The sequence below is a fragment of the Melospiza melodia genome, chromosome 6 (genome assembly GCF_035770615.1).
Source record: "Melospiza melodia melodia isolate bMelMel2 chromosome 6, bMelMel2.pri, whole genome shotgun sequence".
In the NCBI taxonomy this organism is placed as follows: domain Eukaryota; kingdom Metazoa; phylum Chordata; class Aves; order Passeriformes; family Passerellidae; genus Melospiza; species Melospiza melodia.
In genome coordinates, this window is record NC_086199.1 from 77349327 (window position 1) to 77373749 (window position 24423).

The 24423-nt window shown below is 47.0% G+C and overlaps 2 long non-coding RNA genes across 8 annotated transcripts; one reads left to right on the forward strand and one right to left on the reverse strand.

Moving 5' to 3' along the window:
* The first annotated feature begins 5073 nt into the window (after nucleotides 1-5073).
* On the forward strand, nucleotides 5074-15629 carry LOC134419711 (uncharacterized). 7 transcript variants are annotated; one of them, XR_010028123.1, is made up of 5 exons: nucleotides 8921-9213; nucleotides 9745-9809; nucleotides 10421-11588; nucleotides 11706-12489; nucleotides 13326-15629. It is a non-coding gene; the product is annotated as an uncharacterized LOC134419711 (long non-coding RNA). The 7 variants fall into 7 exon arrangements; XR_010028124.1 differs by having other exon boundaries at nucleotides 8922-9809; nucleotides 10421-10484; nucleotides 10760-11588; XR_010028121.1 differs by lacking the exon at nucleotides 8921-9213 and adding an exon at nucleotides 5074-5159 and having other exon boundaries at nucleotides 9745-11588.
* On the reverse strand, nucleotides 11030-12832 carry LOC134419712 (uncharacterized). Its single transcript, XR_010028125.1, has 2 exons — nucleotides 12509-12832; nucleotides 11030-12428 (listed from the first exon to the last, which is right to left on the reverse strand). It is a non-coding gene; the product is annotated as an uncharacterized LOC134419712 (long non-coding RNA).
* Nucleotides 15630-24423: the final 8794 nt, after the last annotated feature.

The window sequence follows — 24423 nt, forward strand, 5'->3', positions numbered from 1 at the left end:
TTTATGATGAGCATGTGCGGAGGTTTTGGGCTACTTTATAGTGGGATTTAAAATTTATTTACAGTTAGGTTTATTTGAGTTTTTATTAGGGTTCAATGACGTTGTGGGATGTTTGTTCCATTAGTAACAGAAATAGGTTTTGTTTTGCTGTGCTGCGATGGGATGGGCGTGTGCTGCGTGCCGGTGCTGACAAAGGTACAGTATTGTTGTGGCTCTGGTGTGTCGGGTTAATGAACTGACATGGTTTAATATAGAGATGAAAACAGAAATAAATATACATTTAAAAATAAATATAACATTAGAGTGGTAAACATAAATATAGATAACAGATACATACATAAAACTAAAATACATAGTATATAATTGTAACATATTATCATATAGATAAATGATAGTCTATTTTATATATATATATATACACAAAGATAAATAAATATAGATTGTAGATATAAAAATATTTAAATAGAGTTAAAGTAAATTGGGGTTTTTTTTTTAGGTTATAGGCTGGGAATTTTAAATAAAGGATAGAAAAAAAATATAAATTCAGATATAGAAATATGTATAGAAATACAAATATCTATACATATTTAATTTAAATAAATAGAAGTAAAAATATATATAATACGGAAAATATATATCTATGATTATATTAGAAGATATTCTCTCTAATATATATAATATCTATGAATAAAATAAATAAAAATATCCATATAAATATCATTATAATTTTGAAAAATAAATTTACTTCCTAAATTTTAAATCTGGTTCAAATAAAGGGGTGTCCTTGGTTTTTATTTGGTTAGAGGCAGGAGTTTTATTTTAAATAATATAAGTAATATAGAAATGTGGATCTTAAGATAGAAATATATAGTAAATATATAAAGAGAAATTGCTAAACTATGACTATAAATTTAAATATAAATATATGTAAGTAATATGAAGAGTTGTAGTATAGAATATAAATAACATTATATGGCAATATAAATTATAAATGGGAATATGAATATAAAAATATGTAAATATAGTTTAAGAGAAAGGGAATGTTTTGGCTTTTATTTAAGTAGAGGCAGGGTTTTTATTTTGAATAAGTGTTCCAGAAGTAAAAATCTTGACGCAGAAATATTAAATCAATATAAAAAATATGAATAAAAATAAATAAAAAATATAAATACCTACTCGCATCGGATGTAATATAGAATATAAATTTATTTATAACTTGACATTGGTAAAGATAAATGTATAAGTAAGCAATAGACATTAATATACATTATAAATACAAATATGAATATAAAAATTGAACATGAGGATAAAATCTATTTAAATATTGTTTAAAACAAAGGGTTGGGTTTTTTTTTATTCTTCTTGTGTTAGAGGCAGGGTTTTTATTTTAAATAATATGAATGTAGATATTATTGTTATATATTTCTAAATATTGAGATATACAATCAAGATATAAATATATATATAAACACAAAATATAAATAAATACAAATAATAGGAAGAGATGTAATGAAGAATACAAATAACAGTATACATAAGTATACATTTTAAATGTAAATGTGAATATGAACCTGAAAAATAGAATTTAAAAAAATATTTAAATAGAGTTTTGAAGAAAGTGGTTCTTTTTGGCTTTAATGTGGATGGAGGCAAAGGTTTTATTTTAAATAATCCAAGTGTTACAGAAGTAAAAATCGTAACAGAAATATATACTTACTATGTAAAAATATTTATAAAAATATACAAATAAATTTAAGTTGTAGGGATATATGCAATATCGAATAGAAATGTATTTATAAAAAGAAATGTGTAAATGGACAGTGTACATCAATATACATTGTAAATAGAAATGTGAATATCAATATGAAAAAATATTTTTAAAATATTTAAATATTTTTTTAAAGAAATTGTTGTTTTTTTTTTTTTTCTTTGTTTTTTTTTGGTTTTTTTTTTTGTGTTGTGTTTTGTTTTGTTTTGTTTTGTCTTTTATCCTATTAGGCTAGAGGCAGAAGTTTTTTTCCCCTCTTCCCGGTTTTGGGGCATTTATTTCAGAGCAGTTTTCGGCGGGGGTCGCCCCTGTTCTTTTTTGCCGCCTTCGCTGCCGCAGCCCCGAGGCGCGCTGCGCCCCCGGCTGGGGCGGGCGGCAGTGCTGCCGCCTTGTGGGCAGAGCGCGGTACTGCAGCCCTGCACCGAGAGGCCGCCACCTTGGGAGTGGCGCGTGGCCGATGTCGCGGAGTTTTGGTTGACCTTCTCAGCATGGCGGCGAAAAGGGCGGGGAAGTGGAGGACCGGGTGGGTGTAACTGGACTGCCTGCACGGAATACCGACGTCATGGCGGCCCCGACGGATTTTTCTGTGGCGTTTCATGTGTACTCGAGACATGCTGTGGGCTCAGGGGCGCCGCGGGCGGGCGTATTTCGGCGGGTTTGTGACAGGCATCTGGGTAAACGCCTCGCTGTGCCGGGGTCCTCTCACGTCCGCTTTCCCGCCCTGAGGGAGCCGAGCCGGGCCGAATAGTTCCGAAGAGCCGAAGAGCCGAGTGTGGGCGAAAACAGCCGAGTTTCCCCGAAGAGCCGAGTGTGGCCGAAAACAGCCGAGTTTCCCCGAAGAGCCGACTGCGGCCGGGAACAGCCGAGTTTCCCCGAAGAGCCGACTGCGGCCGAAAACAGCCGACTTGAACCGAAGAGCCCAGTGCGGCCGAAAACAGCCGAGTTTACACCAAGAGCCGATGATAGCCGACTGGAACCGATAGCCGAGTGTAGCCGACTTGAGCCGCATTTAGACAACGTGCCGAATACGACCGAGTTTAGCCGAAGAGCCGAACTGAAACGAGTTTAGACCAAGAGCCGAACCAAGCCGAATTCAGCCGAGTTTCATTAAACAGAACCGAACGACGCCGCAGCGCTCTGCATGCAGTGCGCCTGTGCAGACGGCAGGGGGCGCTGTATAAAGTATAAAATATCGACTATCTATAAGAGGGAATAAAAGCTCTATGTCATGTGCAGCAGTAGAAAATTTCAGGCTCCCAGGGAATAAATCGTTTTCTTTAAATCATTTTCGTTTTGGAGTTTTTTTTACTCCCAGGTAGCCTGAAAGTTACTACTGCTGCTTTTTTATTCTAAAGCTAGAAAGGAAAACCAAGATTAGAAATGCAGGGAAAGAAAGAAAGAAAAAGAAAAAAAGAAAATAAGGAAAGGAAATGAAAGGAAGAAAGAAGGAAGGACAGGAAGGAAGGAAGGAAGACAGACAAAAAACCCAAAAACCAGGAGGGCAAGGAGAAACCTACGGGAAAAAAAAAAACCAACCAAAAAAAAAAAAAAAAAAACACCAACAAAAAAACAAACCCACATAAAAAAAAAAAACCTCGGGATGGGTGAGAAACCCCCCTCCACGAAAAATCCAAGATGAGCAAGAAAAATCCCAGAAATACGACAGAAATAAAAACAGGAATAAAACAAAATAAAGACAAAAAAAAAAAAAAAAAAAAAAAAAAAAAAAAAAACGAAAAACAAGAACAAGATGGGCAAGAAAAAAACGCAGAAGAAAACCCCAAGATGGGCATGAAAAAGCCTAGAATAAACCCCCAAGATGGGCGAGAAAAATCCCAGAAAAAAAAATAAACCAGAAAAAACCGTAAGAAAGGCAGAGAAAAAAAAAAAAAAAAAAACAAAACAAAACAGAAAAGTACCCAAGATGGGCAAGAAAAATCCCTGAAAACAGACCAGAGAAAAACCCCAAAATGGGCAAGAAATAAAATCAGAACTAAAAACCAAGATGGGGAAGAAAAAATCCAGAAAAGAAAAAAAAGAAGGCCAAGAAAATCCAAGGAAAAAAAAAAAAAAAAAAACAAAACACCTGAAAAAAAAACCCCAAGGGGGGCAAGGAAAAACCAAAGAAACCCAACAAGATGGACAAGAAGAAACAAAGAAAAAACCCCAAGAAGTGCCAGAAAAAAATCAAGGAAAAAGGGAGTAAAAGCCCCAAAAAACAAGGCAAGAAAGAGAGGCAATAAAGGCCACAAAAACTCAAGACAAAAAAAAACAAAAACAAGACATGCCAGAAAAAGGTACGAAAATGGTTCTGCCAGGTGCGATCAAGGTGAGCGGGTTCAGATTCAGGTCCAGGAGATGAACAAGTGTCAGATTAGCTTGGGGCACTGCTGTGCAATGCAGCTGTGACACGATTTATGTTTAAATATAGTTTAAATAAATTGGGGATAGTTTGGCTTTTATTGGGGTATAGGCTGGAGATTTCATAAAAAATATAAAACTAGAAATCCAAATATATCATATATATATGTCAATATCAATAAATATTTAATACATATAAATATAAGTAAAAGAAATCTATTGTGTCAAAAGAATATATCTATTATTATATAAAAAGGTATTCTCTCCAATATATATAATATCTATAAAGATAACAAATGAAAATTACAAATATAGATGTGAATAAAATTATGACAAACAAAATTATTTTTAAAATTTTAAATGTGTTTTAAAGAAAGGGTTGTCTTTGCTTTTTATTTCGTTAGAGGCAGAGGTTTTATTTTAAATAATATAAGTACTATAGAAATGTAAATCGACATACAGAAATATATAATAAATATATAGAGATATAAAGATATAATACCAAACAATGAATAGAAATAGAAACCTATGTAAGTAACATGAAGAGATGCAATATATAATATAATTTTTATTATACAGTAATATAAATTCTAAATATACATGCGACTATAAATATGAAAAATATATGATGGGGGCTCGGAGCACCCCAGGTGTGAGTGTGACGGTGATGGGGGCTCGGAGCAGCCCAGGTGTGAGTGTGAGGATGATGAGGGCTCAGATCAGCACCAGGTGTGAGCTGTGAGGATGATGAGGGCTCGGAGCAGCCCAGGTGTGAGTGTGAGGATGATGAGGGGCCGGCTCCTGCCGGGGCGAGGCTGTTTTAGGGGGAGGCTTTGCCTCAGCTCCCTTTTGCATGGAGCTGCTGAGTGGAGGGGTTTATGGGGCGCTCCCGGCGCTGTCTCATGGAAGGACTGCGGGAGCTTCCCACAGGGTCGGGGGGACACCTGGATCCGCGCTTGGGTACGTGGAGCATCGCTTAAAGGAGGCGCCGAGGGACGAATCTTTGTGCCCGGGAGCAGCAGCCGAACAGGTGAGCCCGTGTGGGTTTGGAGCGGGGAATTTTCTCCTTCCCCTTTGCAATTTCATCTTGCCAGTCCCTCCCCGGGTCCCCAGGAACAAAAATGGAGCTTGTGAGGACAAAAGGGATTAAGGAGAAGGAAGCAGCTCCTCTTCTTTTATTGTCTGCGTTTGACCTGAGGGGATCCCTCTTGACTTGTGGTTTTAAGGGTGTTGATTGCAGGAAAAGCTGCCTTTTCCAGGCTGTTAGGGGTATCCCGGGGGTGACAGGGAATCCCTGCGTTCTATTCTAAGGGGAATGGGAAAAGTATTCTTGTGGTATTATGGGTTTGATTTGAAGGCAGCCACCCCATTTGCACCACCCTCGGGTTTAAATGGAGGGGGCAGCCCTGGTGTCCCTCCTTTTCAAGGGTTTGCATGGAGGTCGAAATCGCCCTTTCCCATCAGTCGAAGGCTTTCATTTGGGGAGCGCCCCTTCTTTTCTGCTCTCCTAGGGGGTGAAATTGGAGGGGAGAAGGCATTTCTTTGCCCTTGTTGAAGTGAGGTGCGCCCCGTCTGCGGTTTCGGGGCTGGCTTGCGGGAAGCCGCAGCTCCGGCAGCGTTTGCAGGGCTGCAATGGGGCTGTGCCGCTGCATTGGAGGGCGCTGCCCGTGCCCGCGGCCCGGCCCGGAACGTTCCCGCTTGGGAGCGCTGCTGGCACGGCCCGGGCAGCTGCCGGGGCGCACGGGGGATTCGGCGCGGCCGGGCCGGCCGAGGGCGGCAGTGGCGGAGCCGCGCCGGTGCGAGCCGTGCGGAGCCGAGCGGAGCCGGGCCGGGCCGGCCAAGGGCGGCAGAGGCGGCGCGGGCGCTGCTGCGCCGGCCCGGGCGGTGCCGGCCGCTCCGGGCGCGGGGCTCGGGCGCCGCCGGTAGCCCCGGGCCCGGTGCCGGCCCCGCCGGGCAGGGGCAGCGGGCGGGGCTCCCCGGGACGGCGCCGGCCCCGCGTGCCGGAGCAGCCGCCGCAGGAGCCGCTTTCCTGCCGGGAGCCGCGCTCCGTCCGGGGCCGGCAGCGAGCGCGGGGTTCGGCCGCTCCAAGTTCGGCGGTGCCGTGGCTCGGAGGCGCTTTGGAGGCGTTGATGGCATCGCTGGGTTCGGTTTGCAGCGGCTGTCCGCTAAGGGATATGGGGTTCTTCCTGAGTGGGCACGGTTCTCGGTGCCGGTAGGGATGATAATGGTTTGTTTTGGATTGGGTTTTGTAGTCGGATTTTTTTTTCCCCGGGGTGTTATGTTTAGAAGGGTGCGCAATGGATTTTACGGGTCGTAGCGTGAAGCAGCGGTTCGGATTTTAATTCTGTTGCGGTGACTTTTATTAGCGTGAGTGTGTAGTGTTTGTTTTGGGCGGCTTGGGGTAGCGTTGTGTCGTTCATAGCAGCGGGTTTTTAATCTCGATAATTGCATGTGTGTTTATCGTCTTCCAGGGCTTTTATTTGTTTGGTTTGTTTGATTGTAGTGTATGTTTTATGGTTACGGGTAATTTGGGGGACATTGTTTATGGTTACGTTTGTTTTTAGTCTTTGTGTTTGTTTCTAGGTGGTATTTTTATTTTGATAGCTTGAGGCACTATGGGTTTATTCAGTTGGGAATTATTTTTTTGTTGCAGATTTAAGTTTATCTGTTTTTTGGTATTATTCTCGTTGTTGGTTTCTTTATTTTCTTTTTTTTTTTTTTGTTATTGTTGTTGTTGTCTTTTAATGTATTTGAGTATTGTTTATCAGGGTTTTTTTTGGGAACATGGGTATTTATATGGTGGGTTTTTAAAGTATTTATTAATTTTGGGTAGTTAATTTCTTAGTTTTTAGTGGTTGAGATGTTTTTCCATTTTGTTAATTAGTTCAGGTTTTAAAGTTATTTTTACAGAGGATTGTTTATTCTTTGAGTTAGTGTAGAGGTAGAATTTTGGTTTTTTTTTTTTGTTTGTTTTTAGTAACGTCGTTCAGGGTGAGTGGCACTGGCTTGAGTTTAGTAGATTGGTTTGACATTTTTTTAGTACTTTTTGTAATTTGCTGTGTGTGTTTCTAGAGGATTTTCTTTTATTTTGGTTCCATTTTTCTGTCGTGATGAGAATTGTTATTGAAAAGAGTGTTCTTTGTTTTTTTGCTGACACTTGTTTGGGTGTTGGAGGTATCTTGATGTTTTTGGAAGATATTGGGGGGAATTTGATGCTGTTTGTTCTGTCATTTCATTTAGGAATTGGATTTTAAATATGCAATTATGACTCTAACTATATTGTAACGAAAGAAATAGATGTGTAGCAATGGGAATGAGCCAATTTTATTTTTATATATTCGGTCAATTTTTAAAATTTAACATGTAACATAAGTCATTATATGTTACAATAAGTTACTCTAATTTTAATAGAGTATTGTGTATGTTTATAGATATATGAATAGAGAATATAAATGTAAATACAACCCAAAAAAATACAAATATATAAATGTATTGCAACTATATGGAGATCTATAAAAAATTAATAATAAATTGTAAATGTAAAATAACATAAATTGATACAATATATAATACACGTAATACTGCATATATTTTATGAAAAATATTAGAGGAAATGGATATAAAATAGATATAAATACGGATGTGATATACCTATCTATTTATATCTATCATTTGTTGTATATTATGATAAATATAAATATAAAAAAAATTAGGTAGTTTAAAATAATGGATGGTTTTGGGTTTTTTTTGCCAAAGCAGGGGTTTTAGTGTAAAAATTACAAATACAAATAATATAAAGGTAGAAATATAAGTATAGAAATATATCATAAACACATTAAAGATTTATATAAAATTTAGAAATATAAGGAAAAATAAGTTGTAGCAGTAGATATGGTAAATAATTTAAAAAATAATTCCCGTATATTTTTGAATAAGGTGCATATTAAATATAGTTATTAATATAATGCATCAATATAAACTATAAATATATATAAAATATCAACAATCTATAAGAAGGAATAAAAGCTCTTTGTCACGTGCAGCAGTAGAAAATTTCAGGCTCCCAGGGAATAAATCGTTTTCTTTAAATCATTTTCGTTTTGGATTTTTTTTTTTTTTACTCCCGGGTAGCCTGAAAGTTTCTACTGCTGCTTTTTTATTCTAAAGGTGGAAAGGTAAACCAAGATTAGAAATACAAGAAAGGCGAAGGGAAGGAAAGGGAAAGGAAAGGAATGGAAGCAGGAGAGAAGGAGGGAAGGGAAGTGGTGAAAAACAGAGTGAAAAAAGTAAAAAGAGTTGGAGGGAAAAAGAGAGGGCATCCGGGAGGAGCGGTGCTGCCTCAGGTGCTTCCCCGCCCTGGGGCGAAGGACCCGTTTGATGCCCAGGAGGGACTGCAGCTGCCGGTGGCGGGGGACGGAGCCGTGGCTGCCAGCCCGAGACTACAACTCCCGGCAGGCCCTGCTGCTGGCGCGGCGTGTGACGCAACGGCCGACGCGGCACACGAGTGGCTGGCGTGCCAGGCGGCGGCGCGGGGCTGTGCGCGGGCAGCTGCCGGCGCCTCTCCCGCGCGGGACGGCGACGCTGGAGGGGCGCAGCCTCCGTCTGGCCGCCCGCCCGGTGCTGAGCAGCGCGGAATGAGCGTCCGCCCGGTTCCTCGGCCTCCCTCAGCGGTGCCGGGGGCGGGGGCGCTGCCGCCCGCCGATGGCGGAGGGCGAGGCGGTGCTTTGCTGCCGCGGGCCGGGAGCTGCGGGAGCCGCCCCGGGCGAGCGGCGCCGGGCGCTCCCGCGGTCCCGGTGGGGCGGCCGCCCTCGGGCTGGCGGAGGCGCCGGAGGAGCCCCCGAGCTGCAGCCGTCTCCCTCGGGCTGCTGCCGGTGCTGCGGGCGGAGGCGGCTCCGCCCGTGTTGGGCGCTGCGAGCAGGGAGCGCTGCGGTATCGCCGGCATGACGGGGCTGCTGCCTGCGTTAGTGCTCGTGGCTCTTTGTGCCGTGACAGCGGATGGAGCGGCGCTGGGCGGTAAAGCCAGAGATGGCCGGGAGAATGCCCAGCGCAGGGAGCAGGCGGGCTGTATGCTTCGGATGGCACAGGTGCGAGCTGCAAAGTCACCCCCCCTTCCGCCCCTGCCCTCCCGAGCCCCAGGGAAAATGCTTTCCAGCATTGTCGAGCTTCTGAGAGACAAAACTTGTGATTTGACACTAGCATCCAGAAAAGGTTTCTGTCTCGATTAGCAAATGCCTAAATTGTTCTTGGTTACATCCCATGACCGGTTTTAGGCAGTGACTTCATACTGCTTTTAGGATTTTCTTGTACACTGGTGAGAAAATAGGCAGGTCTGATAGTGGTTTCACTTTTTTTCTACTTCACGTTCCATAAGATTCTTTTATCCAAGCGATTGTTTTAAAATTCTACTGTAAGCGTTTGTGGTTCACTTTTTTTTTCTTTGCAGCACCCGGGCCTTTTTTTTTTTTCTCTAAATCGGGAGTAAATATAGCTGAGTAAAATTTCCTTGGTTATCTTCCTTCTTTTTAAACTTAATTGTTTTTATTAATAATTCTATTTGAATATGCAGAAAAAGTGGGTATGTCCTGTAATCTATGCCAGCTTTTTCTCGTTTACAGGGTACTCACAAAATATGTCTCCCTTAGTGTCCCACAGAAACATTCTGGGTGAAATCTGAATTAAGGTATGTGTTTTCAAATAAGTAATCAGTTTAGATATTTGCCTGTGTACCTTTTCCTGTAATTCAGAGCTTGTGTTCTGTGGGTTTTATGATAAACCTGTAAAACATGTAAGAATGGTTTTGCAAGTCTGAATCGTTGAAGGCAGCAATAAGTGGATTTAAAGCCTGTTCTTGAGCAGACAAAGGGGAAAAGTGTGACTCTGATGCTGAACTTGTCATTTTTCATTTGACTTGCCTTTAATTATTGAAGAAGAGAGAGAACTAGGAAAAGAAATAGAATTGATTATTGAGCACTCCTAAAAAGCTCACCATGATTCTGTGTAGAGCCAAAGTGAAGGATGATGGAACAGAGCTCTGTGCATTAGAAGGAAATAAACCTGATGTCCACACAGAGTCTTACTAATTTCTGTTTTTAAAATGCAAAATAAGTTTAGGAAGTGTTGGAAGTTAGTATTTTGGGAAAGAAATGGCAGTTCCACAAAACATTCCATTCCATTTAAGAGAGGCCCTTGGACTGATTCATGTTGTAACTGCTGTCACTGCAATCAGTTGGTGGTTCAGCCTTGAAACGTGCACTTGGCCTTCTATAAAGCACTGTTTTGTTTGCCTTTCAGTGCTATGAGTCTTGATAAATTGGAGAAGTGCCCAAGAGAAATTCATCATCCTGAGATACAAAAGGTAGGAAGTGACTTTTTTTGGTTTGGTTCTTTTTCTTTATTGTTTTCCGGAAATAGAAGTAATTAAGTATAGATACTACTGGTTTGTTTCTTCCAGTAGCTGATAATACTAATACCAACAATAATAATAATAAGAGTAAAGTAATACTACTTCAACTGTCTTTATTTATCCATTGGACTGGCCATTTTAAATCTAAACTTCTAAACACAAATCAAACCATCATCCTTGTAGAATCTTTAATAGGAGTGGGCTAAAGATCCTGGTTTTGCTTACAGGATTTATTGGTTCATGAAGAGCAAGAGGTAAGTACAAGCCTAACTACCCTCTAGCTCACAGACCTGCCCGGTGAATAGAGCTTTGTTTTTTTGATGGGCTTGTGATGACTTTGAAATCAATTGCTCATTCATTACAGTAAAAAAAAAAAAATTGTTTTGAACATGACAGCAAAAATAACTTTAAGCACAACTTAATAATAATAGATCACCAATTTTAGTTAATAATTTTATGCTGTACTCTTGGGTGAGGGAAGACTCGGACACTCAATATGAGATCAGCAAGCTATGTTTATTGCAGAGAGTATCAGACACTTATATAGCACATAATAAGCTTATGAATATTCTGTAAGCCAAGCGATCTATTGGTTAAACTATACCATCAACTCTTCCTCATTCCTTTGGGCCTACATTCCCTATTTCCCACGTCTCTCTGTCTACTTGTTATCCTACCCAGCTAGGCCCAGGCACACGCTATCTTGCAGGTGCAAAACTCAAAAATACCTGTGTTCGGTACTTTCCCAGCTCCTGGTCGACTAACGAGCGAATGTCTGCGTGACCTCTGTCATGGAGCCATTTCTCCACACTATACTATCAAAGTTTAAAGGTAAATTATTATATATTAGGAGATGGTATAAAGTGTATGTTGTAATGTGTAGGATATATACAAAGATACATACTTGAAAGTCCGTAGAGGAAACAAATTTTTATGCCTTCTGTTTGACTGTTTGTCATATATTTGGTTTTATTTCCCAGGGATCAGTGAATTTTAACTCTGGAGTCCTCTATGCTAAGGATGCTCAGCTTACAGATGATGAAATGTTCAGTAATGGTGAGTTTTTCACCTTCTCCTTCATTGTTTTGCTCATCTGAATAAAAAAAAAAAAGGCAAGATTAAAGAAAAAGCAATAGTTTTATTATTTTTACCCTGTTATGTCTGTTTCCTCAGTATTTGCTGGAGCTGTGCTTACCCAAGGTTTGGGTAAAACAAGCTTTGGGTTCCTTCTGTCTCACTGGGAGTTGCCCAATTCAGTTGCATCTGGTGAAATTCACCCTGAGACCTTATAGAACCAGCTCCAACTACGTGAGAGCCATTTGCAGTTCTCTCCAGACACCTGGAGAATGGGTGACGTTTCTGAGGATCCGGCGAGCGTGCTTCTGTCAAAACTCAGTTTGTGAAATTTCTGGGGAAAACCCTTCTGTGTCCTGAAGGGTTCAAACTCTGGTGAGGATCCAGTTATCAGGTGCTCACCTGGATGGTTCCAGCTGCCAAAGGTAACACTTGTACTCTTGCCCTGTAGTTTACATCTATTGTATTTTTGTTATTTTGCAGGATTTTTTGTCTTTGCAAAATATTGTGCATTTCACTCTTTGGAACCTCTCAGATGGTTCTTTGGTGCAGCACCACCCCATGGGACACTTGGCTGCTGTCCTGAAGGGGTTGGTCGCTAGAATTGTAAATCCTGGAGAGTTTGTAAGTCTTCTGTCCCCAGGGAGGTATCATGCTTCGTTTACTTTTGTTCTGTTGGTTAGGCGCTGCCTCTCGTTGCAAGTATGAATTTCAAACTGCCCTGTTCTTATTTTAACTTTTTTCCTGGTTCTCTCCGTCCGGCAGGGAAAGACTCTCGTATCCTTGTCCTCGAGCTCGGTGCTGTCCAAGAAGATACAGAGACTAAAAAAATCATATGAAGCAAAATATGACTGCAGGGAAAAGAAGCTGGAGAGAACAGAAGGTGATATTGTTATCCTTACCCTGTATTAGAGACATCCGCTGTGCTTTGATGCTGGCAGCTGCCAGGGGCTTGTTAGCTCTTTGTAGGCAGGTGTAGGTGTTCACTTGTAGTTTTTATCTCTGTTCAAGTCAATTCAAACTTTGCTAAGCTTACATTTGAAAATTACTCTCTAGAACAGTCCAGCATGACATGCTGGATGTCGTCTCCCAGAGGGACCCAAAACTGCCATAAATTTCACAGGGAGGGATGGGTGTAGAATACTAAAATCGTTCAAGGTTTTCATTTTTATAGGTATTGGCAAAGAAAATGAATTTATCTCTAAATTCATTTGGAAAGAAACCCTCTCTCTCTCCACTTATTTGTATACAGGAATGTAGGAAACTCTGACTAGAGATGGGTAATAGCTTTGAAAATAAAGACATAAGTTTTATCTAGGAATGAACCAATCAAGTGCCCTGAAAGCATGAGAACAGCTGCAGGGGCTGAAGGGAACAGAAAGGGTTCTATCTCATGAACAGAGGTACCTTTTCCTTACAGGTGCTTGTGCTGTAGTTTGGGTTCTGCTTCCTAACATTTCTAGTGTGACAGGGTTTACCATAGAGACAATCTGCCAGGAGGTAGCGCTTTGGGGGGTATGGCAGTCCTGGGTGTGTATTCTGAACTCCTTCAGAATGTTAGGTTTGGAGTATTTCTTATCTCAGGAAAACAGCAGTCTTTTGCATCTGCATATCAGCTGTTGAAATTTTGGGTTCAATTTCTTGAATCACAAATGTCATAGGATTCCTCCCAGATGGCAGCTGTCATGAAGTATGGCTCTTCTTGGTCTTGGGTTTCAGGGGCTGTTTCCAAAGTGACCTACAGACATTGGAATGAAATCATTATTTACTGTGTAAAAGAATCACTCTCCAAAGCATCAGCCAAGGTCTAAATGTGCCATTCTGCCTTTTAAAAGTACCAACATCACAGGATTTTTCTCAGATTAAAGCTTCCATGGAGTCGGACACCACAACATCGGATCTCTCAAGCCTGGCCCTTGAGAATTGTGTGCCTCCTGTGAACTGGTCTTGCCAGAAGGGCTTGCTGAGTTTTCCATTGTGTGGAAAAGAGATCCCATTTGCAGCCTGAAGCCTCATGTTTCCTGTAGGATTTCTACTCCTAGAATTGCACACTTTGAAGGATTTCTTATAGCAGAAGTTTTTTGGGAACTAGGACTCTGGTTGGATTTGGGTCTCTGGACTCTCAGGTGAAGTGACCTTGAGACACTAGGGCATGCAGATTTCCTTGCTGTTGAAAAGAGCTATTGTTCGCACCCAGGAGCCATGGTCTGAATGGGGGTGTCACCTCTTAAATTTGCAAATGTCACAGGATTTCTTCTAAATGAATGGTGCTAAGAACATAAGGTCTGGCTGGCTTTCGACTTAGAGGTGCCTCCTCTAAATTGGTCTTCAGACGCTAGGTTGGAAAGTGTTCCTACATATGCCAAATAGCCCTTGCTATGCAATTAATAAGCTTCAAATTACCATGGAGTTGCTGCCCCTGCAAAGATTTTGGCAGAGCCTGGTTGTGGTGCCCCACTCCACTCCACCACCCTTAGCAGGTCCTTATGGTTGCATGGGGAATCATCGTGGAGCATGCCAACCCAGCTCCATCCTGGGAACAGCACCTGTATTTTACCCTAAAATTTCTGTCCCATTATAGCTCCTGTTAGGATACAAATGTAACTTCTCGGTTTCCACTGATTTTACCCCCAGTCATCTTTCCATACAGACATTGCTCCACTCCCCAGAGGATTATTGTGAGCAGATGTGAGTTCTGCTGTCCCTTTGGACTGACAAAGACAGAGGTTTTGTCCCAAGTTGCTTTTGAACCTGTCCTGCACCTGTTACGAGTCCTCAGTCTCCTGCAATTTTGTGGGTCAGTCACATGTAAAACAGCACAGCTGGCTGGCATGCTTTGCTCATGAGGGGAGACAAGAGAAGAATCCCTCTGCTCACACCAGACCTGCAGCTGCCAAACCTCACCAAAGCACCTGAGGAGCCCCCAGGGACTGATGGTACAGAAGGGAGGTGATGGAGGACAGCACAGCAGGCAGCCTGCCCTCCATCTGGGTGTGAAGAAGGCAGGGCTGGGAACTGTAAGCAACATCCCAGCAGGTCTGGCTGATGGTGCCACCCTGAGGGCTTCCCCTGCCTTTGGGCAGTCCCAGCTGCTGCAGCTCACTTGACAGACTCATTGTCTATACTGTGCTTGGCTGCACTGGAGATGATGAAGCCGAGGACAGCAATGGTTGCCTTCACATCCCCTGACTGCAGATGGGAAGGAGGGCGAGCTCTGTCACCTTGGGAAGGCGTCTGCAGAGTCACTGCTGCCCGTCTCTGGAGCGTGGCTCCATTGGGGGACCGTGGTAAGGACAGCAGTGCTCACTTAACTGTGCACCTGAGGACAGCTTCAGGATCTTGTCATACTGTGGGAGAGCAGAGCTTCACAGTAAACACCAGCTAACACACTGACTGCCAGTGTTAACACTAACAGTTCTTACCTAAATATTAATACTAGTAACACTTACTATGCGTATTATTAATCCTAGTAGAGGCTGGTAGCGTTCTTTAGGCTGAGGCTTGCATGAAGAATACAAAATTAATTAACGTTGCTGATTATGCTATTGTGTTGAAATACTTGGCCTCCACTGCGGTAGCCCCACGCTTACCTCGATGGCCTGCCCCAGCAGGTCCCAAAACACCTGGATGCAGATCAGCTTAAGCTTCACTGATGTGATAAACAGAGTTCACTCTTTATAATTTTTAAAATTTTAATAAAGGATAAAAGGACAAAATAATCCAGCACTGGGATGCTTTTAGCACACAGCCAAAGAGCACAGAGGTAGCTTAAAAACATGTTCACTATATACTGTTACATTGCTGAGGTTACAGGCATATTCATTAACTTACACATTATTCAAACATTCCTTTGACTTTTTGATGTTCCAGGAACTCTCTTGTTTGGTTTTAACCTCTGACTTGTCTGCAGAACGTTCTGTAAATTAGGTCTACATATTTTATTTCTTCCTGTAGTTTTATCCTGTTGCTTCACACTCCCTGATAACACTGGTAAGAGTCGATAAATCCTTCCTGGATGCTTAAGCTCTTTTTGTGTCACTATTATCTTATCACTTGGTAGGGGCAGTCTGCAGTTATAAGAAGCAGAATAATTGCTTTACACCATTTTCTGAGTAAGTTACATAGAAGTATTTTAGTTTCTATTTTAACATTTTGCTAAAGCCTACCATATATTTATCATGCTACTATTCATATGAAATATACAGTGCATACATAAACTGGCATATTACACTATACAAAGCAGTTCAAAGTAAGAATAAGTTTTACCACATCAAAATACTTGTAATGCAAAAAGCTAATCTATGAATGTGAAAGCCAGTATTGTTTTATCATCTATAACATCCGACGACGAGGGTGAGCAGCGGGCCCGCAGCAGGCGGAGGGCGGGCAGGGGGACGCGGGCACTTAACTTTGGCCAGGGTGCTGATCTCGGCCAGTCGGGGCAGGCCAAGTCCCCGCAGAAGCGCTGCACGCCCTCCCCGCTCCCGAGCCCTCTCCTCACCAAATCGCCGCCGCTCCCTAGTCCGCCCTGCTGTCGCAAAGACGACCCGGAACCCCTCCCGGGCTACACTCCTCTCCGCCTCCTGCCCCGAGTGCCGTTGGGGCGCTCCGGTAGGGGCTCTGCGGGGGTCCTTTCGCCGGGACCTGGGCACGAGAGAAGGCCGGAGAAGGGGACGGGGGTTGCCGCCGCCGCCGCCGCCGCCGCCGCCGCCGCCTGCGAGCCCTTCGGGCAGCCCGAGCTCCGCCCCACGCTCCCACGGGCCGCAGCCTGACGGCTCCTAAGCGTGCCAATCACGGCCCGCCTTTCTCCGTCCGCCCTGTCCAATCACAGCCGCCCTTTCAAACCGGAGGCGGTCCCGCCAATCTCAGCCCGCTCAGTCGCGGCTCGCCGCCTCAGACTGGCCCCGCTCGCCCGTACGCCTGAGGCGCCGCTCCCGCCACCGCCGCTTTGGGAGCCGGCGGAGCAGCGTCCCCGCTGCCGCTGCCTCGGCAGGCGCTGTTGCGGACGGGAAGGGCGGCCGGGAGCTTCCAGTTCAGGTCCTGGTCGAGATCAGGTTCTGGTCCAGGGAAGCGGGCAGGCGGCGGGGAGCGGGCGGACGCGGCCACAGCAATGGCGGCGGCGGGAGCAGCGCTTGAGGGGACCGCGGGGAGTCGCGGATCCGAGCGCGGCGGGAATGGGCGGGCTGGGATTGGTGGAGCCGGCAGGCGCTGCTTCGGGTTGTGATTGGCTGGCTGTCCGCCCGTGGGGCATAAATAGCGGGCGTTGGGGCAGCAGCGGCGTCAGTTCGGCGGTGAAGCTGGGAGCGACGGGGGCTGCGGATGCGCGGTCCGAGGAGCGGCGCTGCGCCAGGACGGGACCCCCGCGGCAGCTGATCCAGGGAGCGCCGGTGAGCACGGGCGCGACGCCTGCGGCAGTATCTGGGGCCGGCCGTGTCCAGTTCTTTCTGCCGCGCCCTGCGTGGCTCGGGTAGCCGGCGGCTGGTGTGGGGCCTGGAGTGGCGCGGTGGGGGGGGGGCGCCGCCTGCTGTCACTGGGGGCTGGGAAGTAGCTGCTTTGCGGTTTCTGGATTTAAAGAAATGTTCAGAATACGAGGAATAAAGCTTGCTTTTTGTATTTTTATTACTTTATTTTCTTTTTACTTGTAATGTTTTTTTTCTTAATTGTGTTATTTTAGTATTGCCCGTTTTAATACATCTTTTTGGTTTGATTTGTTTTCTTTACTAGCTATCTCATGTTAATTCGGTAAGGGTTGTGGGACTGGGGCTGAAACACCAGTTGTGAGAGCAGTGGGGACATGAAACCCCAGGGTGTGGAATAATGATTTTGGCATGAGTCAGGCCCAAAACAATGTGGAGGGGTGGAAATGCTGAGGCTAGATAAATGCCATGGGAGGAAGGCATGGAGCTGCAGCACAGGGCCTGCAGGTTATGCCTGGGGGTTCCCAGCCCCTGCCCTATGGTACCAACGAGGGGCTGAGGGTGTGGGGACTCAGAGGGTTCTAGGGCTCAAGAACCAGCCCAAGAGTGCCTTTTGGGATGGGGGGGCAGGAGTCCAGTGGCTGTTCCCAGCCCCCGGAGCTGCCTGAGGGGAGGTGAGGGGGCCTTTGTGCAGGTGCTGGGCTGAGAGCCAGGGTGAGGGGGAGGGTGGATGTTGAGCTTCAGGCTTCCAGTGTCCCCAGAGTTGGGATGCCACTTAGGGTTGCCACTTAGGGCTGGGTGGGTGGATGGGACAGCTTCTAGAGATACTGAAATTGTAATGATGGCAGTAACTGATTTGTGGCCTTATCAACAGCCCCAAGGTGCAGTGAGAAGCATGAGCAGCTTTTAGCTGCAGCCAGTAGGAAGCTGAGGAGCTGGAGCTGAGGCAGCAGAGCTGGAGGAGACAGAAATATGGTAGGGTTTGATGTAAAACCTCTGTGGGGCTGGGATAGGGATTGTGGAGTGGGGAGGTGAACTGCATGGTTGGAATTGAAATTGCTGTGAGGGCTGTGATCTGAGCTCAAGAACTAGAGCTAAAACAAAGATCCTGTCCTGAGAAGCACAAGTAGTATCGTGTGGCACTACTGTGAAGATGTTGAGCAGGAAGTGCAAGAGAAGAGCTGGCAGTTAAATAAAGCTTGTGGGACTGGAGTTGAAATCACTGGGGACGGGGTGGGGACTGCAGTGCTGCAGAAACAGTCATTGCTACAAGGGATACACACTGTGGATCTCAGGACTAAACGTGGAATGGGATACAGAGCTGGAAGAAGAGAGCTGGCAGTAAAATAAAGCTTGTGGGTCAAGAACTGAAAGGGCTGGAATCACTGGGTCTGGTCTTATCATTGTGGGACTGGGATCGGGTCTGCACACAACACGGGAACTATAGGGCTGGCACAAAGAAGATAAAATAAAGCTTGTGGGTCAAGAGCTGAAATCACTGGGCCTGGTCTTAATCACTGTGGGACTGGCATTGCAGCTTAACACATGACAGCAACCTTAGGGCTGGTAAAGGCAGTGTATTGTTCTTGCGCCGAGGTCACTGTAGGCCTGTGACGTGGAGGCAGGGGCTGGGTATTGCCGCTAATAGTAGAACAGGATGTGTGGAGTGGGGAAAGGGGGCGGCAAGCTCGCGCCTGAAAACCCCGTCGATGCTAGAATATTGCCTGCGCCTGTGATGGCACCTCTTGGGGTGCGGCTGAAATCTCCGTGGGGCTGGGAAGTGGACCGCGGGGCTGGCAATTTGAATGAAAATGGCAAAGGCACTAGACCTGTGAACGGGGCCGTGGGCATCCAGGACGACTTATGCAGGGGTGTGCAAAGTGACTGGGGACTGCTCGGTGGGAGCTAAAATCACTGCAGGGCTAGCATATGGATGGTGGGGTGGGCTTCCAGAGGCTCGTGCCAGAGCTGAATTGTTGCCCAGCTGGAGCCAAGAGCCAGATGCTGCCATTTGAAGCTGGAGAAACACAGAGCTGGAGCTGGAAGAAGAGAGCTGGCAGTAAAATAAAGCTTGTGGGTCAAGAGCTGAAATCACTGGGCCTGGTCTTAATCACTGTGGGACTGGCATTGCAGCTTAACACATGACAGCAACCTTAGGGCTGGTAAAGGCAGTGTATTGTTCTTGCGCCGAGGTCACTGTAGGCCTGTGACGTGGAGGCAGGGGCTGGGTATTGCCGCTAATAGTAGAACAGGATGTGTGGAGTGGGGAAAGGGGGCGGCAAGCTCGCGCCTGAAAACCCCGTCGATGCTAGAATATTGCCTGCGCCTGTGATGGCACCTCTTGGGGTGCGGCTGAAATCTCCGTGGGGCTGGGAAGTGGACCGCGGGGCTGGCAATTTGAATGAAAATGGCAAAGGCACTAGACCTGTGAACGGGGCCGTGGGCATCCAGGACGACTTATGCAGGGGTGTGCAAAGTGACTGGGGACTGCTCGGTGGGAGCTAAAATCACTGCAGGGCTAGCATATGGATGGTGGGGTGGGCTTCCAGAGGCTCGTGCCAGAGCTGAATTGTTGCCCAGCTGGAGCCAAGAGCCAGATGCTGCCATTTGAAGCTGGAGAAACACAGAGCTGGAGCTGGAAGAAGAGAGCTGGCAGTAAAATAAAGCTTGTGGGTCAAGAGCTGAAATCACTGGGCCTGGTCTTAATCACTGTGGGACTGGCATTGCAGCTTAACACATGACAGCAACCTTAGGACTGGTAAAGGCAGTGTATTGTTCTTGCGCCGAGGTCACTGTAGGCCTGTGACGTGGAGGCAGGGGCTGGGTATTGCCGCTAATAGTAGAACAGGATGTGTGGAGTGGGGAAAGGGGGCGGCAAGCTCGCGCCTGAAAACCCCGTCGATGCTAGAATATTGCCTGTGCCTGTGATGGCACCTCTTGGGGTGCGGCTGAAATCTCCGTGGGGCTGGGAAGTGGACCGCGGGGCTGGCAATTTGAATGAAAATGGCAAAGGCACTAGACCTGTGAACGGGGCCGTGGGCATCCAGGACAACTTATGCAGGGGTGTGCAAAGTGACTGGGGACTGCTCGGTGGGAGCTAAAATCACTGCAGGGCTAGCATATGGATGGTGGGGTGGGCTTCCAGAGGCTCGTGCCAGAGCTGAATTGTTGCCCAGCTGGAGCCAAGAGCCAGATGCTGCCATTTGAAGCTGGAGAAACACAGAGCTGGAGCTGGAAGAAGAGAGCTGGCAGTAAAATAAAGCTTGTGGGTCAAGAGCTGAAATCACTGGGCCTGGTCTTAATCACTGTGGGACTGGCATTGCAGCTTAACACATGACAGCAACCTTAGGACTGGTAAAGGCAGTGTATTGTTCTTGCGCCGAGGTCACTGTAGGCCTGTGACGTGGAGGCAGGGGCTGGGTATTGCCGCTAATAGTAGAACAGGATGTGTGGAGTGGGGAAAGGGGGCGGCAAGCTCGCGCCTGAAAACCCCGTCGATGCTAGAATATTGCCTGCGCCTGTGATGGCACCTCTTGGGGTGCGGCTGAAATCTCCGTGGGGCTGGGAAGTGGACCGCGGGGCTGGCAATTTGAATGAAAATGGCAAAGGCACTAGACCTGTGAACGGGGCTGTGGGCATCCAGGACGACTTATGCAGGGGTGTGCACAGTGGCTGGGGACTGCTCGGTGGGAGCTAAAATCACTGCAGGGCTAGCATATGGATGGTGGGGTGGGCTTCCAGAGGCTCGTGCCAGAGCTGAATTGTTGCCCAGCTGGAGCCTAGAGCCAGATGCTGCCATTTGAAGCTGGAGAAACACAGAGCTGGAGCTGGAAGAAGAGAGCTGGCAGTAAAATAAAGCTTGTGGGTCAAGAGCTGAAATCACTGGGCCTGGTCTTAATCACTGTGGGACTGGCATTGCAGCTTAACACATGACAGCAACCTTAGGGCTGGTAAAGGCAGTGTATTGTTCTTGCGCCGAGGTCACTGTAGGCCTGTGACATGGAGGCAGGGGCTGGGTATTGCCGCTAATAGTAGAACAGGATGTGTGGAGTGGGGAAAGGGGGCGGCAAGCTCGCGCCTGAAAACCCCGTCGATGCTAGAATATTGCCTGCGCCTGTGATGGCACCTCTTGGGGTGCGGCTGAAATCTCCGTGGGGCTGGGAAGTGGACCGCGGGGCTGGCAATTTGAATGAAAATGGCAAAGGCACTAGACCTGTGAACGGGGCCGTGGGCATCCAGGACGACTTATGCAGGGGTGTGCAAAGTGACTGGGGACTGCTCGGTGGGAGCTAAAATCACTGCAGGGCTAGCATATGGATGGTGGGGTGGGCTTCCAGAGGCTCGTGCCAGAGCTGAATTGTTGCCCAGCTGGAGCCAAGAGCCAGATGCTGCCATTTGAAGCTGGAGAAACACAGAGCTGGAGCTGGAAGAAGAGAGCTGGCAGTAAAATAAAGCTTGTGGGTCAAGAGCTGAAATCACTGGGCCTGGTCTTAATCACTGTGGGACTGGCATTGCAGCTTAACACATGACAGCAACCTTAGGGCTGGTAAAGGCAGTGTATTGTTCTTGCGCCGAGGTCACTGTAGGCCTGTGACATGGAGGCAGGGGCTGGGTATTGCCGCTAATAGTAGAACAGGATGTGTGGAGTGGGGAAAGGGGGCGGCAAGCTCGCGCCTGAAAACCCCGTCGATGCTAGAATATTGCCTGCGCCTGTGATGGCACCTCTTGGGGTGCGGCTGAAATCTCCGTGGGGCTGGGAAGTGGACCGCGGGGCTGGCAATTTGAATGAAAATGGCAAAGGCACTAGACCTGTGAACGGGGCCGTGGGCATCCAGGACGACTTATGCAGGGGTGTGCAAAGTGACTGGGGACTGCTCGGTGGGAGCTAAAATCACTGCAGGGCTAGCATATGGATGGTGGGGTGGGCTTCCAGAGGCTCGTGCCAGAGCTGAATTGTTGCCCAGCTGGAGCCAAGAGCCAGATGCTGCCATTTGAAGCTGGAGAAACACAGAGCTGGAGCTGGAAGAAGAGAGCTGGCAGTAAAATAAAGCTTGTGGGTCAAGAGCTGAAATCACTGGGCCTGGTCTTAATCACTGTGGGACTGGCATTGCAGCTTAACACATGACAGCAACCTTAGGGCTGGTAAAGGCAGTGTATTGTTCTTGCGCCGAGGTCACTGTAGGCCTGTGACATGGAGGCAGGGGCTGGGTATTGCCGCTAATAGTAGAACAGGATGTGTGGAGTGGGGAAAGGGGGCGGCAAGCTCGCGCCTGAAAACCCCGTCGATGCTAGAATATTGCCTGCGCCTGTGATGGCACCTCTTGGGGTGCGGCTGAAATCTCCGTGGGGCTGGGAAGTGGACCGCGGGGCTGGCAATTTGAATGAAAATGGCAAAGGCACTAGACCTGTGAACGGGGCCGTGGGCATCCAGGACGACTTATGCAGGGGTGTGCAAAGTGACTGGGGACTGCTCGGTGGGAGCTAAAATCACTGCAGGGCTAGCATATGGATGGTGGGGTGGGCTTCCAGAGGCTCGTGCCAGAGCTGAATTGTTGCCCAGCTGGAGCCAAGAGCCAGATGCTGCCATTTGAAGCTGGAGAAACACAGAGCTGGAGCTGGAAGAAGAGAGCTGGCAGTAAAATAAAGCTTGTGGGTCAAGAGCTGAAATCACTGGGCCTGGTCTTAATCACTGTGGGACTGGCATTGCAGCTTAACACATGACAGCAACCTTAGGACTGGTAAAGGCAGTGTATTGTTCTTGCGCCGAGGTCACTGTAGGCCTGTGACATGGAGGCAGGGGCTGGGTATTGCCGCTAATAGTAGAACAGGATGTGTGGAGTGGGGAAAGGGGGCGGCAAGCTCGCGCCTGAAAACCCCGTCGATGCTAGAATATTGCCTGCGCCTGTGATGGCACCTCTTGGGGTGCGGCTGAAATCTCCGTGGGGCTGGGAAGTGGACCGCGGGGCTGGCAATTTGAATGAAAATGGCAAAGGCACTAGACCTGTGAACGGGGCCGTGGGCATCCAGGACGACTTATGCAGGGGTGTGCAAAGTGACTGGGGACTGCTCGGTGGGAGCTAAAATCACTGCAGGGCTAGCATATGGATGGTGGGGTGGGCTTCCAGAGGCTCGTGCCAGAGCTGAATTGTTGCCCAGCTGGAGCCAAGAGCCAGATGCTGCCATTTGAAGCTGGAGAAACACAGAGCTGGAGCTGGAAGAAGAGAGCTGGCAGTAAAATAAAGCTTGTGGGTCAAGAGCTGAAATCACTGGGCCTGGTCTTAATCACTGTGGGACTGGCATTGCAGCTTAACACATGACAGCAACCTTAGGACTGGTAAAGGCAGTGTATTGTTCTTGCGCCGAGGTCACTGTAGGCCTGTGACGTGGAGGCAGGGGCTGGGTATTGCCGCTAATAGTAGAACAGGATGTGTGGAGTGGGGAAAGGGGGCGGCAAGCTCGCGCCTGAAAACCCCGTCGATGCTAGAATATTGCCTGCGCCTGTGATGGCACCTCTTGGGGTGCGGCTGAAATCTCCGTGGGGCTGGGAAGTGGACCGCGGGGCTGGCAATTTGAATGAAAATGGCAAAGGCACTAGACCTGTGAACGGGGCCGTGGGCATCCAGGACGACTTATGCAGGGGTGTGCAAAGTGACTGGGGACTGCTCGGTGGGAGCTAAAATCACTGCAGGGCTAGCATATGGATGGTGGGGTGGGCTTCCAGAGGCTCGTGCCAGAGCTGAATTGTTGCCCAGCTGGAGCCAAGAGCCAGATGCTGCCATTTGAAGCTGGAGAAACACAGAGCTGGAGCTGGAAGAAGAGAGCTGGCAGTAAAATAAAGCTTGTGGGTCAAGAGCTGAAATCACTGGGCCTGGTCTTAATCACTGTGGGACTGGCATTGCAGCTTAACACATGACAGCAACCTTAGGGCTGGTAAAGGCAGTGTATTGTTCTTGCGCCGAGGTCACTGTAGGCCTGTGACATGGAGGCAGGGGCTGGGTATTGCCGCTAATAGTAGAACAGGATGTGTGGAGTGGGGAAAGGGGGCGGCAAGCTCGCGCCTGAAAACCCCGTCGATGCTAGAATATTGCCTGCGCCTGTGATGGCACCTCTTGGGGTGCGGCTGAAATCTCCGTGGGGCTGGGAAGTGGACCGCGGGGCTGGCAATTTGAATGAAAATGGCAAAGGCACTAGACCTGTGAACGGGGCCGTGGGCATCCAGGACGACTTATGCAGGGGTGTGCAAAGTGACTGGGGACTGCTCGGTGGGAGCTAAAATCACTGCAGGGCTAGCATATGGATGGTGGGGTGGGCTTCCAGAGGCTCGTGCCAGAGCTGAATTGTTGCCCAGCTGGAGCCAAGAGCCAGATGCTGCCATTTGAAGCTGGAGAAACACAGAGCTG